Genomic DNA, 15801 nt, shown 5'->3' with positions numbered 1-15801 from the left:
CACACACACACACACACACACACACACACACACACACACACAGAGAGAAGGTGGGGGGGGGGTTGAAGTGTATGAGAGAATGTTAGAGAGTATGTGTGATTGAAAGTATGTGTGTGTGTGTGTGTGTGTGGGAGCAAGTACCTCATAAACAACATAGCTTGGGGTCTCTTTTCTGAAACTTTCTATCGTTCGCCCCCAAGGGACAAGCATCCTGGCAGAGGAGAATAATTCATGGTTTACAGCCAACACAACCCTCTGTGAAAGCCACTGCAAACTCTCTTTCTCTGGACAGGATATGAACAGAAACTGCTCTTAGCAATGCAGCAATGATGCCTCTTCCTGAATCATGTTTCATGGAATTGAAATCGTTGTCAAAACCTGAGAATTAGCTTATGGTTTTGCCAATTTTGCTATCTGAGTGACAGGTTTCAGAAACTGTGTCAGTACAGATTTTGTGTGTAAGCAGAAAGAGATAAATCAGTAATAGCAAGATGAGTTTTCCTCACACCTCTCCATAATCCTGCCTGATGTGAGTAAGTTAGGATGTCCTGGTGCATAAATAGGCTCAGCTCTTTAATTGTGACAGGATTTCCTGTGCAGCGCTGGCTGTGTGAGACAGACTGAGAGGCAGCCTGGGTGGGAAGGTGCTGTGATGGAGCTGCATCCTACCCAGAGTAAACGAGTGGTCACGGTCACTCGTTTTTCCCTCTGGAGCATACAGCCGCCCCCTCCTCCTCCTCCTCTTGCTCAACCACAGCACCGCCGGCACCCCTCGGCCCAGTGCATATTTCAGAGACGGCTGACAGGGGGCTACATGGGCGGCTGCCAAGCACACAGCGCAACACCAATTACCCAGAGCCAGGCCTCACTCCCCTCACCACCAATGACCTTTCCTGCCCAGCCAGGGCCCTGCAAATCCTTGGCTTTGGATGATAGCCATCTGCCTCCACCTCCCAACCTAACTCCCTCTCCCCCGATAGCACCCGCAAAAAGAATCCCAGGGTAAACAATGGAAAACACACCAGCCGTTAAGAAGAGGGGCACAATTTTTGCTCTCTGTATGCGCCCCCCTGTTTTATAAAAGGGGGACTGAAGAGGTGGGGGGGGGGGATTTTTCTCGCCTTTTCCTCAATCAGTCCCCAATGACAAATTTGTCCCACTGAGAGCCAGCGGGCTGAGATTCTGAGTTGGCGTGGCAGGGCAGGTGCCAGCTCACTGAAGCACTCAGATGAGACTGCCCCTCATAAGGTGGCAGCAGGAGCCATTATGGACAAATAAAACTGCTGCCTGGTGAACAGGGCTGCAAGCAACCATGGGGCAAAGGCAGGAGGAGGGAGAGAGAGAGAGAGAGAGAGAGAGAGAGAGAGGAGCAAGAGAGAGAAACAGAAGGCAAGAGAGAATGAGAGAGAAAAACAGAGAGAGAGAGAGAGAGAGAGAGAAAGCAAGGTATGCAAATGGGAGAGAATCAAATAAATGCTCACAGTGACTTTCTAAAACACTGCAATATACACTGTGACTAGCAATAAAAAAGATTCACAAATTCAAAAGAGAAAATTCACAGAGCCTTATGAAAATCAAATGGCCATGTCTATCATATAAAGCAGGTGCGCCCTGCTGTTCCAGTGAAGGAATAAACGCCCGTCAGCCAGAGGTCGATGTTGGACGTGCTGTCGGTGTCAGAGCAAAATATCACCTGAAATGTGGATGGAGTAGTCAAGTGTGAAAATTGAAGTATAAGCAGATTTCATTAAAAGAGTTACACAAACTCACACAAACACTGCCAGCTTGGAAGGGCTGTGCCAAATGCATAATACCTTACGCAATTTGAACGGAGATCCTTTGAGTCAACGAGCTGAACGTGAGCGTGTCAGGCAAGCCTGAGTGGTTTCGGCATTAATGCACACACACATGCACGCACACACAAACACACAAACACACACACACACACACACACACACACACACACACACACAAACACACACACACACACACACACACATATATACACACACAGGTAAGTAGAATGCAGGAGAATGTCTGTGAGTATATGAGAGAAAGAGAATGTGTGTGTGTGTTGGCTGGCACTGATCTGATATCCCCTCTCTCCTCTCCTCGCTCCCAGATCCACTCACTGGTGCGTATCCATCGCGAGGCCACTAAATGGTTTAAACATCGCTGCTGTCCAAGGCCACGTACCCAATAATGCATGAGGGAGAGCCCAAGGGCCTTTCATCCCAGCCTCTCTCCGTCTGGAGCCTGAATCCCTTCCACACGGACCATTGCAGGTGCTGTTCTACCCTCATTCTCATAGAGAACACTTATCCTCAGTCTTCATGGTAGAACAGCACCTATCCACATTCTCATAGTAGAACACTTATCCTCAGTCTTCATTGTAAAACAGCACCTATCCTCATCCTCATGGTAGAACATGTATCCTCAGCCGGCAACACTTTACTTGACGGGTGAGTTCATAACACATTCATAGCAGCTGTCATAAACTGCACATAAAGCAATCATGACTGTTTCATGAGACATGACTCAACATGTGGAAGACAGAACGACGACAACTTGTCAAAATAAAAGTTGCAAAGCAGCATTGCTGTTTTTGTTCCAAACCTCTTACTTTGGAACAAAAACGACAATGCTGCTTTGCGATGGTTGGAAATGCATCTCCTTGGCTTAGGCGCATGTAACATGTTAAACGTTTTGGTAACACTTTACTTGACGGGTGAGTTCATAACACATTCATAGCAGCTGTCATACACTGCACATAAAGCATTCATGACTGTTTCATGACACATGACTCAACATTCATACCAAACCTTTCATGAATGTGGAAGACAGAACAATGAGAGCTTGTCAAAAAGTCCCAAGTCGCAAAGCAGCATTGGTGCAAACCTCTTAGGCCTACCTGATTACATCACATCTGAGTCAATGGGCTACTCCAGTGCCAAAAAGACAGAACATGGTCAAGCAAATCATTTTTGTTTCATAAAAATGTATTTGTTTTATGATGTAACCTTTGCAGATGATTTCTCATCTTTTGCTACTGGGAATGTCCAACCGTTCCAGGTTACACAAATACAGGTCAGCTGAATGTAGGCTAGTTTACCTCCCAGTGTTAAACTCAGGGATTACGAATACTTCACAACTTGTATAGTAAAGTGACATTAAATGTAGACCTTATAAAATATTCATGAAATATTTACAAAGGCTGGAGAGATTAAATGAATGGTATCCAGGTTACACAAATACAATGTTTGACTTTTATTTTGACAAGTTGCTGTCGTTCTGTCCTCCACATTCATGAAAGGTTTGGGTAACACTTTATTTGAAGGGGTCTACACAAGGGGACATGTAACCGTCATAAGATTGACAAGACACATGTCATGCACATTAATGACATTATTAGTCATGATGTTTATGACTGTTGTCATAATGTGTCATTCGGTTTTTGGAATGTCAAGTTGACATTGTTTGGGTGTTATCATTATAACAATTTGACATTAGCCAAGGTGACATTATTTGAGGGTGTCTCTGTCATGACAACTTGACATTAGCCAAGAAAATGTAAACTGTTTACAATATTGTCATGACAACTTGACATTAGCCAAGAAAGAAATGCAAAATTGACATATAACTGTATTTGGCCTGACTCATCTTCTAGGTTTGTGAAGTGGTGGGCCGGAATAATTGATCGTCATGACACTATTATAATTGTGTCATGAATACTTTCCTTGGCATGATATTGTCATGACAACTTGACATATAACTGTGTTTGGCCTGACTTATCTTCTAGGTTTATGAAGTGATGAGCCTGAACAATTGGCTGTCATGACACCATTTTAAATTAGATATACTCAACATATTGTAGCAAACTGCAATGTTGTCTCAGAATGGTTTTTATTGGCTTAAGACACTTTAACACACAAACAGTAATGCCGGGCCAGACCCGGCCCTTATGCCCCAGCACTGAACATCTGCCCTAGGCTGCATGCAAACACACACCAGCCAAACCTGGCTCTTAACACTCCAACTCACTGTAAAACATAAACACGACAGACATGACATACAACATAACACATCACACTGCACAGCATCATGGGAGCACAGTCATAAACCAGCTTTTAGTTATGTTTTCCCTGCACACCGTATTTGTCCAGTAGGTGGCAGTGGTTTTAGCACTTTGAGTCCCTTTTCTGGTTTGTTTTGGATGAACTAGAGTGGTGGAAACTGACATTTTGATGATTGGTCCTGTCTCGACTTTTCTGACTCGTTTTGAATCGCCTTTGACTACTCAGAGTGGCTGCCAACAGGCATACTCAAACATGTCCTAAAACAACCCTTACGTTCGTTTTCAAAACTGTGCAACTCACCGAGTGGTATGCTAGTGCTGAAGTTTCATGTACTGTATGTAGTGAATGATAATGTAATAATTAAACAATTATGTCAAGTTGTCATGACAATATCATGCCAAGGAAAGTGTTCATGACACAATTATAATGGTGTCATGACAGTCAATTGTTCAGGCCCATCCCTTCAGAAACCTAGAAGATAAGTCAGGCCAAACACCTTGCATTTCTTTCTTGGCTAATGTCAAGTCGTCATGACAATATTGTAAACGGGTTACATTTTCTTGGCTGATGTCAAGTTGTCATGACAAAGACACTGTCAAATAATGTCATCTTGGCTAATGTCAAGTTGTCATAATGATGACACCCAAACAATGTCAACTTGACATTCCAAAAACCGAATGACACATTATGACAACAGTCATAAACATCAATAATGTGTCATTAATGTACATGACATGTGTCATGTCATTCTTATGACGGTTACATGTCACCCTTATGTAAACCCCTTCAAATAAAGTGTTACCAATTCAATAACACTTTACTTGACGGGTGAGTTAACGGGTGAGTTATAACACATTCATAGCAGCTGTCATAAACTGCACATAAAGCATTCATGACTGTTTCATGAGACATGACTCAACATTCATACCAAACCTTTCATGAATGTGGAAGACAGAACGACAACATCTTGTCAAAATAAAAGTCCCACAAAGCAGCATTGTCTATTTTGTTCCAAACCTCTTACCTGATCATGTCACATCTGAGTCAATGGGCTAAATATTTCATGAATATCTTATGAAGTCTACATCAAATGTCACTTTCCTATACAAGTTGTGAAGTATTCGTAATCACTGAGTTTAACACTGGGAGGTAAACTAGCCTACACAGTGAGGCAGAGCCGAACAGTAACGGAGTACATTTACTTGAGTACAGTAGGCCTACTTGAGTACAATTTTGAGGGATCTGTACTTTACTCGAGTATCATTTTTGGGGAGTACTCATGACTTTACTCAAGTACATTTGAGAGACAAATATTGTACTCTTTACTCCACTACATTTCTATACATAACCGTGTGTACCCGTTAGGCTACTTCTTCTAAAAAAAAGAAAAAAAGAAAAATCTCGGAACTCTTAATTTGTTGTTTCCCTCTCAAACGTGATTGGATTGTGCAGGCAACACTGATTGGGACACCCTATCAGCAATCACCTTCAGCTTTTCGCCAAAGTCAACTCCATGGTCAGATTTAGATAAGAGACGAAACCATGGACGAAACAATGGATGAAGACGCAGCAGGTCCATCCCGGGAATGTGCCAACCTGTGGCCCCACCTCGCCAGACTATTTCAACTTTCTGAACAAGTTAATGATAGTTTTCGCCAGTGGCGGAGCTAGGGGGTGGCTTAGGAGGCTTAAGCCCCGAATCTTTTTTCAAAAGTCCCGAATCTTTTTTTTGTGTTTTAAATTCCCGGCAACTCTTATTTCCAATATAACTTCCCCTCGGTTTCTCTAAATGTCACACAATGCTCTATTACTGAGGAAATATATCCCTTATTTTCAAAGCCCATGAAAAATAATTTGACTTGCTACACGATCTATGCCAGGTCTCTGGGCTATCCGCTACTATGGTGATTTCAATGGTTAGATTGATTTGTTTAGATCCAGTGAAAATGCTGCCTTGACAACGCTATGTCATGGCTTCGGTGTTCCAAAAAGCCTGTCAGAAGTCTGTCACTTTTACAGTCTGTGATAAAACACTTTTTGTACATGTTGTTGAAACGTTATGTATATTAGAAAGTTTTTCAAAATACCACCCAGCTCCGTTCAAGCAACAGCATCGCCCAGTGAACTGACGGATGGTGTTGTTTCAGGTTGGTGATTTCACGTTAAGAGCTTTCAGTCAGTTAGGCAGGCTAACGTTAGGCTACTTGGCTAGCTCCCTAAATACTTAACGTTAACCTTAAATGTCCTCGTTCGTCGCGGAAAAGGCAAATTCAGTACTCTCATAGGCTAGCTAAGCCTAATGCAGAATAAGAAATTCCAGCTCCCAAAACAAAGTGATCGATCCTCGTCTTGTAATAAATTAGGCTACACTGTTTTGAAATGTCAGAAAACCCCATTAACAGTTATCTGCCCATGTCAACTTTTCAGTGTCATATGTTGCACAAAAGAATGTTAACTGTTAGCCTACCTTAAAACCTTGTTGATATCCTATTCACCACCACAGATCTTATAATCCAAGAGTCCGCATAAATATAAAAGTCATGTTATGTTGTTTTGGCTGCCTAACTAATTATTAACTAAAAAAAAAAAACATTACAATGATATATTGAGAGGAAAGGGCACTTTCCATAAGTGTGTTAATCAAGCACCATGCAGTCTGCATTCATAATCTAGGTGCTTGATTTTATGCACCTGTGTAAAGGGACCTGATGAAACCTATGAATAATCTTGCTAAATTACAAAATTAATATAATTTATAAACGCCTATGTCAAGATGATAATGCATTCCTTCTAAAATACCCTTGTATCATGATGACTGGCCATACTGTAATTATATCATAATATTATGTATATTATAGTATAAGATATTCTATATATTTGTCACACAGATGAGATCAGGGAAGAGGAAGAAGGAGAATAGCAATAATAAACAATAATGTCATATCAAACAATAGCCTAATGAAAATAAACAAATACTATAATATACAAACCATAAGAAACGCTTAATTAACTAAGTATGCTAAACAGATATGAACAGATATTGCCTCTTGAAAGACCCAAAACTATAATTTTACACAGTGTGCCAGTCAGATACCTTGAATCTGTTGAATGTTAGTTTCACATTTTTTAAGTCTCAATGTGTCCATTAGTTTACACAAAATTCACTAGAAGTCATTATTTAAGGGGTTATTTAAAAAAAAAATTAAATGGGCTAAGCCCCGAATGTTTACAATGTCTGGCTCCGCCCCTGGTTTTCGCTTCAAGTGTTGCAATTACAAAATAGTAATGCAATAGTTTAGACAACAGGAGAATTGCTCCTAAACTGGCAGCATGGCAAGGCAAAAGAGAGCTGAAGTCACGCCCCTTCCGTTAGCCCCCATGGGACCTATCTTTCAAAAAATTTTGAACGGCAGTTTCTGGCGAAAAATAAATTATTTTCTGGTCCCGGTTGACTTGTGCCTTGAAATACCCATATGATGTTTGTCAATTTTAAAGACAATTTTTCATGTAAAGACATTTGCAGTTTGTTTCGTAACTATTGAATTACAACATTGTGAAAGATCGTAATTCCAACGACTACAAACCCATCAGTCGCGCTAGTGACGTTAGCTCATTCACAGTCACACTCGATTGTACAAGCAGTAGTAATGCAATATTTAGAAAACGTAGGCTAGCCTACTCTTGTACTCTTGATACTCAAGTACTTTTAAAAACAAGTACTTCAGTACTTTTACTTAAGTAGACATCTGACTGTTGTACTTTTACTTGTACTTGAGTAAAATTTAGCAAAGGGTATCTGTACTTTTACTCAAGTAATAAAGCTGTGTACTCTGTCCGCCTCTGCAGTGAGGTGAGGCACACACTAATCCCGGCGCAGTGAGCTGCCTGCAACCACAGCAGCACTCGGGGAGCAGTGAGGGGTTAGAGGGGTTAGGTGCCTTGCTCAAGGGCACTTCAGCCGTGGCCCATTGGTCGGGGCTCGAACCTGCAACCCTCCGGTTACAAGTCCAGAGTGCTAACCAGTGGGCCACGGCTGCCCATTATGGTTAGATCATAAAAAAAGAATTTTTTATGAAACATGTGAGGTTTGGAACAAAAACGGCAATGTTGTCGTCGTTCTGTCTTCCACATTCATGAAAGGTTTGGTATGAATGTTGAGTCATGTCTCATGAAACAGTCATGAATGCCTTATGTGCAGTTTATGAAAGCTGCTATGAATGTGTTATGAACTCACCCGTCAAGTAAAGTGTTACCAAAAAGTCCTATACAGTAGATTTCAAATACCCACCAAAGGATCTTACAGTAATGAAAATACCCATACTTTGTAAAATATTCTTTAAACACCCCCACCACCACAACCACCACAAGGCTACATTAGGCTACATTAAATAGCCACTGGCACAAGAAGGGGATGGGTGCAACGGCCCCTCAAAAGGTCTGTGCACATCCCTGGTGGTGTGGTGTGTGTGTGTGTTTGTGTGTTTTGTGTGAGTGTGAATGTGTGTTGTGTGAGGAGGGACTGGGCAGGCGGCTGCTTCCTTCCTGAGCAAAAATAAGAGGGAGAGATTGATTAAATGAGCTACAGCGTGGCCCTGATTAAATCAGGCTGGAGCGTTTGGTAACGGTCAAGCACACAACAACCTGCTGCTGCTTCTGACTAATGAGCCACAATGAGGGGGTGAGTGCTTACATTTGCACATCAGCTTCATCACACAAGAACACACACACACACACACACAAACACATCACAATTTACTTTATCTTGGATTGCGGGCACGCTGCATTTGCAAAGTACAAATTTGAAACAGATTGCTTTAAATTCCATGCCTTCATCCATGAATTGAGGAATAGTAAAGAATATTAGAATTATTAGGTATCACTATAATTTGCAACAATAAAAATTATAACAACACACAATTTATTATTATTATTATTATTATTATTATTATTATTATTATTAATAATAATAATAATAATATTAATATTAATATTGTTATGTTTATGTTTATGTTTATTTTATATTGTACATAAAACATCCCAGTAAGACATGGCTAATAAGGCAGCAATTTACAGCAGGAGAGGTCTGCTTCCTGCCTGACAGATGAATGCTAACCAAAGCTAAATAACAATATGAGGCCGTATTTCATACAAACTGTAGAAGCTGAAATCTGTGCCGGTTAATATGTGCCTGTCAACGTGAATGTGCATGTGCGCGCAGGACGCATACACATACAGTACAATACGAACACACAATTCCATACCCACATGCCAGCATGCATTAGAGAGAGAGGGATAGGGGGGCATTCTGCATGTTGCTTATTCACAGGTTTTACTACTAAGTAGCAGACAGGGACATTGATCACAGTGTGTGGAACTCGGTGTGTGGTAATATATAACTATGCCCATTGACTTGCATGACTTTAGATCCTGGGGGATCCTATTTGAAAGGCTCTGTTTGACAGGAAGAAAACACAGAGCCTCCCAGAGAGAACAAAAGACCTAGTGTAGTTTTAAATGACTCCTGACTCCGCTTGAGATCAACTGTGTGTGTGTCTTTTATGAACACTGTGGCCTCATTATGACAAACCCTCATATTTATAGAAATATCCATAAATGGGCATCTGTAATGTCATATCCTCATTGGTATATTGTACAGGTGGTAAAAGGTTCACCGGTGTCACTTTGGCATAAAGTTACAATCCAACTTTTCATTTCAAGCAGGCGGCAAGCCAGTAGTCTACATGCTCACACGGTAGAGCCTGATAAGAATCTATACAAAAGGAGAGGAAGAGAGGGATGAAGAGAGGGAGGGAGGGAAGGAAGGAGATTTTGGAGGAACTCATCCCTGTCCTTGTCCAGCGGGTCGCAGCCTCCAGAATCCTTCATGTGGCTTCGTCGGCCGTGACGTCTCTGCACCTCAACATTATCTGACAGAAAGCCCCGTGATATGGCTGATGATTTGACTTGTGTGTGATAGGGGGGATTTCTGCTTTTGTTGCAGATGGATGACAAAGGCCTCTCGTGGATGAGGGCCACTAGAGTGAGTGTGTGTGTGTGCACGTATGTGTGTATGTGTGTGTGTGTTTATGCGTGCACACGTGTGTGTGTGTGTGTGTGTGTGTGTGTGTGTTTATCCGTGCACACATGCAAACATGTGTGTGTGTGTGTATGTGTGTGTGTGTGTGTGTGTGTGTGAGTACGTGTGCTCTGGAGGCAGTCCCTGTTACGTCGTCACGCGTACAAACACAGTGGGAGAATCAATGACAGCGCAGCGGATTACACATAATAGCCGCAGCTTCTGGAGACAGACAGAGCGCAGGATGACAGTGGGCGCTCTCTGTCCTGCCTTCAGCTTAGCAGCCTCCTCCATATTCTATGCCAAGGCTAATCTTTGACGGGCGAGACTTCTGATATACACACATGCTGCTCACACACACACACACACACACACACACACACACACACACGCACGCACACACACACATACACATGAGTGTGATAAACACAAATGCTCACCCAAACACGCAAGCACACTAGGGTGTATGAGCTTCAAACCTATTATACTCAAGATCAAAGTCTGCCTCTGAATGAAAATACCCACAAGCATCACATCAAATGAAACACAGATTCAATCAAATCAGCGTCCGCGGCTTTGAGAGTTCAGCAAGAGCACAACCTGATCCAATTATGACCATGCCATCCCCGCCTACCTGCCACTCTCCTCCCCGCCCCGGTCCCGCCCGCCCGCCTGCCCGCTCCACTTGCTCCGTTCCGTTGCATATAGTCATATAGTCATTAGGGTTCATGTAATGTGATGGGATAATTTACGCAGCCGTTGTACGGCCCGACAGGAGGCTGCCGAGTGACGCCGACGCCATGGCAAGCCCATATATAATTGACACCTTGTCCCGAAAGTCGGCCTTTGTGACGCCGGTGAAGCCATGCATGCTGGAGGGCCTCCATAATTGGGGGGAAAATGCGAGGTGATGGCCTCAGCACCTGAGAACAGGAGGTGGATGTGTGTGTGTGTGTGTGTGTGTGTGTGGGGGGGGTCATATGGAACCAGAGATTTAAATGAGCCAGAGCGTAGGGAGTCTTGTCTAAGACAGCATATAGGTCTATAGCACATTAGCATGAGATCAAGTAGTAGTGATGAGTTTGACCAGTTAGAATGCATGCTGTACTAAACAAACCTGTTAGATTGTTAGATTATTTATAGGCGCCCACAAATAATCTATAACCAAGCTTGAGGACAGAATCATTCATTCTCATACCAGTTCATTGTATTAATATATGTTGCAGCTGGAAATACATTTCCGGTATAATGGTAATTGCTTGTCCCATCGCTGCCCTCCTGTCTGTCAATGTTAATGAAAGGCCGATTAAAGCACCCAGAGCTGGGGCCATGTGAAACCGCGCGGTGTTCCGCCAGCTTGTGTAAATCCCACAGAAGGCAGAGTTTGCTCGTTGTTAAGGAGCTGAGGGCAATTTATGCCGGGCTGTTTGCCAATCTGGCTCGGGGGTCTGTGATTTATGGGTGATTACGAAGCCTGCATCCCAGCCACGTGAGGCCGCCAGGGCCCCAACATGCATGAGCCGATATGGACTGGGCCTGGCAAATCACTCCAGACAGACAGCTCAAACGCCTGCGATAGGATATTGCTCCTGAATGGGCGAAAAAAAGGAACGATGAGACTGATGAGATTACATGCATTTTGGTACGCGTCGGCGTAATTCATCAGGATCCAGTTCAAATTATGCGAATGCGCTCCCGTTTGTCTTCAATGACTTGTGTAAAATGGTCAAATTAATGCAACAGTGAAATTTAAGTGTGAAATATTCCTCCCTCCAATGGGATGAAATGCACCTGGTACTGAGGGCAGATATCCCTTTGTGTGAACTGTCTGATGATCTATCTGGTGTGTCTTGTTTTAGCAGCCCTCAGGGTCCGAGGCAATTAGCGAGGTCAGAAGCCCTGCCAGGGCAGACATGAACCCTTGCTCCAGTGGCCAGACCCGCATGCTGGGAACCAGGAAACAAGGATGTTAAGATTCAAATAGGTCTGCGTGTGTGCATGTGTGTGTGTGTATGTGTGATATATGTCTGGGTGTGTGTGCGTGTGCGTGCATGTGTGTGTGTGTGTGCGTGTGTGTACAGTATGTGTGTGCGCGAGAGACTGACAGAGAGAGATACATAAATTAAGAGTGAGAAAGAGATAGAGAGAGGGAAGGAGGATGTATATGTGTGTATGTGTATACATGTGATTTTTCCAAATGGCAGAACTACAATTCCTGGCCCAGAGGTGACCTGCCTTGGCCTGGGGTGACCTGCCTTGCCCTGGGGTGGTAAGGTGTGCCACCTGGACTAAGCCCTGAACAGGCCAGACAGATGGCCACTGATTGCAGGAGAGGTCCCAGCCCACCAGCAACACGTGGTCCTATTGACAGAGGACACAAAGACCGAAAGGGCTACGGAGACACACCCAAGCTGCCCATGCACATTCACAAACTGCAAATGAAGAAAGACTTGCTGTGAGCACTAGGGCAATTTTGCTCATCAGGTTTAAACATTTATATAACATAAGCTATATAGAGTAATCTCAATGGACATTGTTTGGTCTGTTTTACTTGCCTGAGCAAGTGTAAAATGTCCTTCCTGTTATGTCTTGTTCAAAGTCTTTGCAAAGTTTTTTTGGAATGCAGACATTTACTGATTCATTCATCCATTCATTCATTCATTCATTCATTAATTGGTCCATTCAACATTCTTTTTTTAAAAAAAATCCTTCTTTCCTTCTAGACAACTGTTGTGTGACTAATCACTGTTTTGTCCATTTCCACACATATAAACCCACATGTATGGACACTCATTTCATAAACATTTCCTCAGTTCATTCTCATTAGGTACCATTCAACTTTTCAAGAAACGAGGAACTAACAGCAAAGTGGCCTCTGTGCTTGAGAGAGCCATGACTCAGAGATCGTCTAGAGGGAGCAGTCCATTTACGGGAAACAGAACATCTCCTCCACACTCCATCTGCCTGAAAATGACTGAAGTGGTTAGGGGACATGTTGGATGCCAAACTGTGTATCTGTGTGCATGGCCAGGCAAGCAGAGAGAGGAAGAGATTGAAAGGATTTTGAAGAAATTGAAGAAGAAGAGAGGCAGAAGGATGGAGAGAGGAAGTGAGAGAGAGAGAAAGAGAGAGAGAATGAGAGTGGGAGAGACAGAAAGGGAGATGGATAGACTGAAGTGATGGTTTCATAAAGTGATGTGTCCAGCCAGATGAAGAGGGAGGGTTGCGGGGAAGAGGACCGACAGTGGCAGCCTTTCCGCCTCTGCAGCGCTGCTCCGTGAGGTCTAATGACAGCCGTCTCCTGTTCTGTCCTCCTCCAACCCTCTCCGGTCCTCTCTTCTCCTACCATCTACTTGCCTCCCCCTCTCTTCTCCTCACCTCCTCTCTTATCCTCTGCTCTCCTCTCCTCCCTTCTTTTTTGACTGAGAACACCTCCACTGCTGCTACCCCAGAGCCAACCTGAATGCAATGGCAAGAGATATTCTCATCACATCAGTGGAATCACTTTCATGGTAATTACTGGAATGACCCGACGAATCAATAATAGACTATTGAACCCGCACACACATGTGAGTTTGGATTAACGTGAGAGTTCAAGATATGTCCACAGTAATTAACCTGTTACTTAGTATCAGCTAAAGAAATACCTCCTCATTTTTCACACCACAGATATCCTCACATGCGTAAACTTTCTCCTCTTGAATTGAGCATTTCCGCTGCACTGAAAAAGGCAAGTAAGTAAGTGGCATCCATTCTTTTCTCTGAGCCACCACTCGTTCAGCAAGCAGTGAGAGGCTGTTGGTATTGTGCCCAGTGGACGGCTCCAGTGTACTATCGTCCTGAGCTGGACAAAGCAAGGAGACGCGCGGTGGCCAGGCTGTAATCTGGTGTGACAGGGAAATTCACAACTGCCATGTTCAATGAGTCACACACACACAGACACGCACACACGCACACACACACACACACACGCGCGCGCACACACGGACACATACACACACACACACAAAATAATGGTTGGAATATCTGGCAAAAAATGATGTCCACATATCTAAATATGCAATGAAGTATTCAAAGATCTAAAAACAGTGTTTGCATGGGCACAGATGTTACAAAACAGCATAAGCAAGAGACAGAGTAGTGGACTGGCTCCCCTACAGACCCTAAACTCTGAGCTGGCCTGTTTTCTTACTCTTTGAGTCTCTGGCGGCAGGCAGTTGGAATGCAATCATTATGAGGTGATAGCATCGGTAGCCTGAGTCATTTGCATCTTCAGAGCTTTAGTCATCAAGGTGTGCGCGCGCAGGCATGCAGGTGTGTGTGTATGTGCCTGTCTGTGCTTTAAAACATTATGTGAACATATTCTTTATACATATATATATATTCTTTAATGTGAATATGTCTATACCAAATACATGAATGTATAATTTGAAGGTATTTTAATATTTTGGTCATTTGGGGGTGCATTGTTGTATGTAAAAATGATGTATGAAAATGATTTTGATGTGTGTGTGTGTGTGTGTGTGTCTGATGTGAGCTTGTGTATGTGTGTGTGTGTGTGGTAATGGACTGGTGTTCAGTATCACTGCTCGGGCTACGGCAGGCTTTTAAAGGCTGGGTGGCGGGGTGTGCGCAGTGCGGAGGTGGTTCTGGGGTGAGCGGAGCGTCATGTGATTCTCCGGGCGCGTGCAGTTCAGCGCAGAGCCGTCCTCAGTGGGGAAATTTGTCCTAATAAAACGTCAGGCCCGGAGCAGGATGAACTGTAATGACTTTCTGAGTTCACTAATGGACAATAAATCTTAGATTAGGGGGTCCTGCACAAACGCGCTCAGATAAGCCGTGAGCCCGCGCTGGCACACAGTCATGTTTCATTGCATGGCTTTCATGGGAGCATCTCAATGATGTTTATGCCATTTAGGCTTTTTCTGCTGTTTATTACTGGTAGACAGGGCACTCAGTGTGTGAATAATGTAAGCAGTGCAACAAAAGTATTGTTATTATTATTATTATTATTATTATTATTATTATTATTATTATATAACATAGAGCAGTAGTCGTAACAGTAGTAGTATATGTTGAATTGACTGCATCTCATTGCAACACACTTTCACCTTACTGTAAGGACTGTGACAATCTCATCTCAATAATCCCAGTAGACATAATAATAATTATTTTTGAACAGTATTTCTGAAGCAGCATGCCTTCATGATGTTTGTCAATATTTGCAATATAATTGTGCTTCATTACAGTGTTGCACTATACGATTAATCTAGTCATGAAAATTAGATTTTCTGTTGACTCATGTTAATTTATAAAAAAATTAAATGCAATCAGCTCGATAGTCCAAAAAACCCCAATGCTGGCATACTGATATAAAGCATCATCCGACAGCCCTCATTGCTATGCTACAATACTACGGAAGTCAGAGGTAGTTCAAGCTGTACCAAGAGCTCAGGACGTGGAAACTTTTTCTCTTTTCATGACTTTGTTGTTTGTGTGGCCAGCTGTCAAAGATTTCTTGGAGTGTAATGATTGTTTCTTATTGACGATGCAGTAGCAGCCAGCTGGCTACTATAGGATGCTGGCTACAAAACCTGGCATACATTTTTTTTCTGTTTTTGGCATGAGATGCTTTTGGGTAACTTGAGA

Source organism: Alosa pseudoharengus, unplaced genomic scaffold (assembly GCF_046254945.1).
Source record: "Alosa pseudoharengus isolate Yale_2024_CS ecotype anadromous, Long Island Sound unplaced genomic scaffold, YU_APseudo_1.1 YU_APseudo_1.1_scf_2, whole genome shotgun sequence".
NCBI classification, from domain to species: domain Eukaryota; kingdom Metazoa; phylum Chordata; class Actinopteri; order Clupeiformes; family Clupeidae; genus Alosa; species Alosa pseudoharengus.
The sequence above is the reverse complement of the archived record's forward strand: the minus strand, read 5'-3'. Positions refer to the sequence as shown.